The sequence below is a fragment of the Anolis carolinensis genome, chromosome 5 (assembly GCF_035594765.1).
Source record: "Anolis carolinensis isolate JA03-04 chromosome 5, rAnoCar3.1.pri, whole genome shotgun sequence".
Lineage (NCBI taxonomy): Eukaryota > Metazoa > Chordata > Lepidosauria > Squamata > Dactyloidae > Anolis > Anolis carolinensis.
The window spans coordinates 113,319,155-113,325,154 of record NC_085845.1 but is presented as its reverse complement, the minus strand read 5'-3'; the positions used below and the strand labels follow the sequence as shown (position 1 = coordinate 113,325,154).

The following is a 6,000-nucleotide window of genomic DNA, read 5'->3' as shown; positions in this document are numbered from 1 at the left end:
TGTTTATTTTACCTGTTGTTGTACTGTGGGTTGCATGATATTTTTGTCAAGTGTTTTGATACCGCCAATGGGCTAATCAAGAAAAAGTACTACTCTTAGTGTGAAAGACTCCTCTGTTTGCGGCAACTAACAAACTAGGCAAGTGGGGTTTGCAAAAAACCTTACAACCTCTGAGGATGTCTGCCATAGATGTGGACGAAATGTCAGGAGAAAATGCTTCTGGAACATGGCCATACAGCCCGAAAAATGCACAGCAACACAGAGATTCCAGACATGAAAGCCCTCAACAACACAACTAACAAACTGATGAGTACACCTGGAATGCTGTGTCCCATTCTGGGCACCACAAATGAAGGGAGGTGTTGACAAGCTGGAAAATGTCCAGAGGAGGGTGACTCAAATGATCAAGGGTCTGGAGAACAAGCCCTATGAGGAGTGGCTGAAAGAACTGGGCATGTTTAGCCTGCAGAAGACAAGGCTGAGAGGAGATATGATGGTCATGTATAAATATGTGAGGGGAAGTCATAGGGAGGAGGCAGCAGGCTTGTTTTCTGTTGACCTGGAGAGTAGGACGCGGAACAATGGCTTCAAAGTGCAGGAAAGGAGACTCTACCTTAACATTAGGAAGAACTTCCTCATTGCGAGAGCTGTTCAGTAATTGAACTCTCTGCCCCGGGGTGTGGTGGAGGCTCCTTCTTTGGAGGCTTTTAAGCAGAGGCCGGATGCTCATCTGTAGTTGGTGCTTTGAATGCAATTTTCCTGCTTCTTGGCAGGGGGTTGGACTGGATGGCCCATGAGGTCTCTTCCAACTCTAGGATTCTATGAGTAGGTACGGCCCGGTCCAAGTAGTTGCATGCAGGATGCTACGAAGCAAACGCTCCCTCGCCTGGCTTTCCGCAGGAGGGAGGGCGCGCGGGCACGTGTGTGTGTGTGTGAAGGCAGTGCGCGCGCGAGAGCAGATGCAGGACGCGCGAGGCGGAGGCGGCGGCGAAGGAAAAGAGGGCTGCTGCTGCTGCTGCGGCGGCGGCAGAGAAGCGAAGCGGGGCTCGGGTGAGTGGGGCTTCTCTGCTTGGGGCGGAGGTGGTGGTGTGGGAGCCCCTTTGAGGCGAGGGGTGTGTTGCAGTGTGGAAAGGGGCGGCGGCGGAAAGAGACGCAGAAGGAGAAGTGGGACTCCGCGAACGCCGAGGACCACGCAGCCCCCTTGCTTCAGCGCAAGGCAAGGTTTGCCTGAGGGAGAGCTGCCTGCGGGACCCAAAGCCGCGCCTTCCCTATCCGCGGGTGCCTTCTCTGCGCGTCGAGGGAAGAGGGGGCACTGGTCGTGGGCCGTTCTGGGTTTGCCCTCGCATTCCTCTGAGGCTGAGAGAGTGCGACCCGCCCAAGGTCACCCAGTAGGGTGTCATTGTCACTGACGGGGATTCCATGCATTGTCTCCAACATTCAAAGCCCTGCACATCCCTGAACCTCATTGCTTCAAATAACCATGGGTCTACCTTACGGGCTTTTAAGGCTTTTTGAATAGTTTGATGCCAAAGAAAGCCACGAAGTCACCCATTATCAGCAGTAAGGGCCCTTCCACTCAGCCATATAACCCAGAATATCAAGGCCGATTATCCAAAATATCTGCTTTGATCTGGGTTATCTGAAGACCCTTCCACACAGTCATATAACCCAGAATATCAAGGCAGAAAATCCCACAATATCTGCTTTGAACTGGGTTATCTGAAAACCCTTCCACAGAGCCATATAACCCAGAATATCAAGGCAGAAAATCCCACAATATCTGCTTTGAACTGGGCTAGCTGAGGGCCCTTCCACACACTCCTATGACCCAGAATTATCAAGGCAGATCATTCACAATATCTGATTTGAACTGGATTATTTTAGGGTCCTTCTACAGAGCCCTATAATGCAGAATATCAAGGCAGATCATCCACACTATCTGCTTTGAACTGGGTTAGCTAAGTCCACACTGCCATATATTTTAGTTCAAAGCAGAACATGTGGGCGCTTCCACACAGCCCCATATCCCAGAATATCAAGGCAGAAAATCCAACAATATCTGCTTTGAACTGGGTTACCCAAGTCCACACTCAGATAATGATATTCCACAGAGACCTATTTGTAGTTTATAGAATGACATTTGGTATTCTCATCTAGGAGCTCCTCCAGTGCCTCACCAAATGACAAATCACACAGAATATCAAGGCAGAAAATCCTACAATATCTTATTTGAAGTGGGTTATCTGAGGCCACACTTCCAGATAATCCAGTTCACTGTGGATTTTATACAGCTGTGTGGAAGGGGCCTAAGTCACCTGTCATCAACAATAATCTAGCTCATTTTCTTGTGTTTCTTTCTATGGTTAAAGTGTGACCATTGATATCTAAATGGGCATGTCCCCACTTCAAAATCATCCTGTACCTGTGCAAAGTTTAGGCAAATCTGCGAGACGGTTTTGTAAGGGGCCAGAGACAAATGTGGCTTGGTGTGGAAATGCCAGATGCAGAGCATACTTCGTATTTTTGTGTGAAACTCTGCCAGCACTCAATGTCTAAAGCTTCTGGGGATAGTGATCCATCGTCATTAATTCCGAAAAGCAAAGCATCGGGAACCTGGGGAAGTGCTTGCTGCTCTGCATTACGATTTTGAGCCATGTGTGGTGTTAGTTGAATTCAAAGTAGATTTGAGGTTGTTGTCTGGTCGAACAAGATTGCTACAACACCCCTCCCCCTTCTCCAATGATTTGAGAAAAAGAGATGATCATCTGTGCCCCTTTTCTTGCCCTCTAATTCTCTACCTGTAAGAGGCTTGGCTGGCTGAGACATCTCGGATGTGTTTGGACTTTATGATTTTGAAACAAAGTTCATTTGTTTTTGCTTGGGTTTTAAGTCAATGTATGTAGACAAACATGTACTTGCCCTCGCTCACCTGTACATACCAGCCATTTCATCCCCAGAACTGTTGTTGTTTTGTTGTATGTCTTTAAGTCATTGATGACAATCCTTCAATTAACCTATCATGTTTTTTTCTTGGCAAAGTTTGTTCAGAGTGGTGTTGCCTTCCTTTGAGGCTAAGAGTGTTACTTGCCCAAGGTCACTGAATGTGATTCCATTGCCAAGAAGGGTTTTGAATCCTGGTCTCCCAAGATCCCAACCCAGGGGTGTCAAAACTCATTGAAAATATCCCTGTTCAGGATATTTCACCTCACTTTCTGTCCCTGTGATAATTGGATTTTGAAAAATGTGGCTTGTTTTGGAAACCAGGGTTGGTGAGAAAGCTTCAAGAAGAGTCCCCTTTTCCCTGTGATAACTCTTTCAGGAGTGAGTTTCCCTTCCTAGGAGTAGATTTCTCTAACTTCTTGTTGTCTCAGCCCTTTTCTTACCTATGAGTTGTTTGTAAGTCAGATGTTTGTAACTCGGGGGTTGCCTGTAATCGTAATATTGTATGACTGTATCTGTATTGGCCTGGCAACAAAATCCTTGTGGGCCACATCAAATAATGTGGAAGGCCTGATTTGGCACATGGACCTTGCATTTGACACATATTCCCTAGTCCAGCCTTCAAACCACTACACCAGTGGTTCTTAACCTGGGGTCCCCAGATGTTTTTGGCCTTCAACTCCCAGAAATCCTAACAGCTGGTAAACTGGCTGGGATTTCTGGGAGTTGTAGGCCAAAAACATCTGGGGACCACAGGTTGAGCACCACTGCACTACACCATGCTCGCTCCTACATTTTCTTCCTCCTATTCCTTTTTGTCCTTATTTGAGCACCTAGCTGTCTGCTCTGCTTCATGTAAGCTTATGATTTATTTCCAGGTGAAGATATTAGTTTTGGTTTATTCCCTTTTACAAAGATCATCTGGCTCTCTGATCCTCCTTTTATCCAGTCGGGGAAACTCTTTGAGCCTGGTTGTTGACAAGAACTGTCTGGGACCTAAAAGAGAGCAGCTTGAAACATCCCCTATTGTACAATGCAGTGTAGCTTAAATGCTGCTGAACTATAGAACTTATGTTCTAATTAATGATGCAGGGAATTGAAATTAGGGTGTTATGCATGCAAATCATGTGTTCTATTACTGAACTATGAACTCTCATAGACACAATGCTCCAGTCTTGTACTCAGTAATAAAACACATAAACCATTAGTCTTTGAATTATAAACCTCAATAGTAGTTGTCTTTATAAAATAATTGTATACCCAGTGTCCCTGTTAAATGCATATTTATTGCAGAGTTCCTTCAATCTTAAGTGGTTCATGCTTTGTTTTGTTTTCCAGGTTGTTGAACTAGATACACTCCTGGAAATACAGATTGCAATCTCTCATCTATGCTTACGGTGTCCATACTTCCGCTACTGCCTGTCTACACTAATTGCATTGACAAAAGTCTTGATTAAGTACTTTCCTAATGGATAAGTGATAAGAGACTCTGTAAGCCCTATTTTGGATATGTAAAAACATATTGTTGTGGAAAATGTGAGGTGATGCTGGCAATGCTCTTAGGATTGTCCAACCCAAATTACTGTCCAACTTTATGGTCATCTCTTATTTAGACAGTTAGGTTCTGTTTACCTGTTTATTTTTGGAATTAGCACACCAATCAAATGATCAATCCAGTGTCATCAGCTGACCAACTGTTCAGCCACTTTTAGATATTCTGTGATGCTAAAAATGTCACAGTGTTAATGACAGTTTAATTCTCTAATTTCATTATGATGTCATCTTTTGGCAAGGGCAGGAGTAAAGGCTGTTTCACTGCCAGCTCAGTAGTAGACATTTGCTATAGCTCAAGAGAAACAGCCGCTATATTGATGTAATAGTATATAATCACAGCAACAATTATATTATAAAATTAAAATTAATTCTTTACATATTTAATATGAAAACCATTGTTTCCTATATGCATTAAAAACCCAAATTAATTACTCTTGACGAATAAAATGTTTTCTTTTCTAGTAAAGTAAATACATTAAAAATAAATGGTGAAATTTTTCTTCACCAGTCAGTTGACCAAATCCCTTTTGACTGGTTAAATGCCCAGCCTTGTTTTTGTCTCTCCTCATCAATCAGATCTAGGATCCAAGAGTTCCACACAACACAACTGCTGTATGATGCATAATTTAAAAACAAAGTGAAGCAGGGAATGGGAGTTCTCATATTGCTGTTTAAATTGACTATAATGGAGGCATAATAAGATTGGGATGCCATTTTACTGATATTTTAATTGCAAAAAATGCTGTACTTTGGGGATTTGTGTTCAAAGGTTCATTTTTGTGTGCACAAACCATGGTCTACACAAGCAACTTTTCCTGTAGAGAAGTTAAAATTTCAGTTTGTTCACTGTATGAAAAATACTATAATTGAGTCAAAACCTCTTGTTCACAGTTTGCACAGAATAAATCCCAAACTGTGAGGGTTCTTATCAGTCTAGTATTGTCTTCATCGGGGATTTCCAATGCTTGAAAAATAGATTTCAACTTTTTAAACATTTCCAGCTATACTTTCCATTCCTATAATAAAGCCAGGTTCACTAGTTTGTGAAAATTAACTACCCACACAATGGTGAATGGAGGTAGCTAGCATGCATATGTCACCTGGAAGTGGTATAAATGGTAGTAGGATATGTAAGTGGAGTGCTTGAACACATGTGGGTTGGAAGCTCCCTTATATAAAGTCCAAATATGCCCCCCCCCCAATAAATGTCATTAGGGCCAGCACTGAATCTTGCTGTTATTTCACTTTTGCTATGAAATATGGTGTTGCCTCTCCCACCTTCTACCCCACCTATTGCAAAAACAGTAGGACAGCAAATGTGATAGTTGCTTATCCAGTAGATTATTTTCCTCTTCACTATAAATGAATGGTAGAATTGATCTGGGAGTCTTTGTGGCTGAAAGAAAATGAAATGGAACATCCCTCCCTTGTAGCTATTCTTTCTGACCCATTGATATATAGATACACACACATATATACATCATTACATGCCTGAGAAGTGAATCA

At 43.0% G+C, this 6,000-nt stretch overlaps 1 protein-coding gene across 6 annotated transcripts in view; it reads left to right on the top strand.

Moving 5' to 3' along the window:
* The first annotated feature begins 882 nt into the window (after positions 1–882).
* prom1 (prominin 1) overlaps positions 883–6,000 on the top strand; it is a 133,749-nt gene continuing 128,631 nt past the window's right edge. For 2 of the 6 annotated variants that reach the window (XM_062982185.1, XM_062982182.1), the window contains exon 1: positions 885–1,050. The gene's annotated coding sequence lies outside the window, so the exon portion shown is untranslated. Of the gene's footprint in view, positions 1,051–6,000 lie in introns of all 6 variants that reach the window. The other 4 variants (XM_062982184.1, XM_016993315.2, XM_062982183.1 and 1 more) reach the window with 3 other exon arrangements.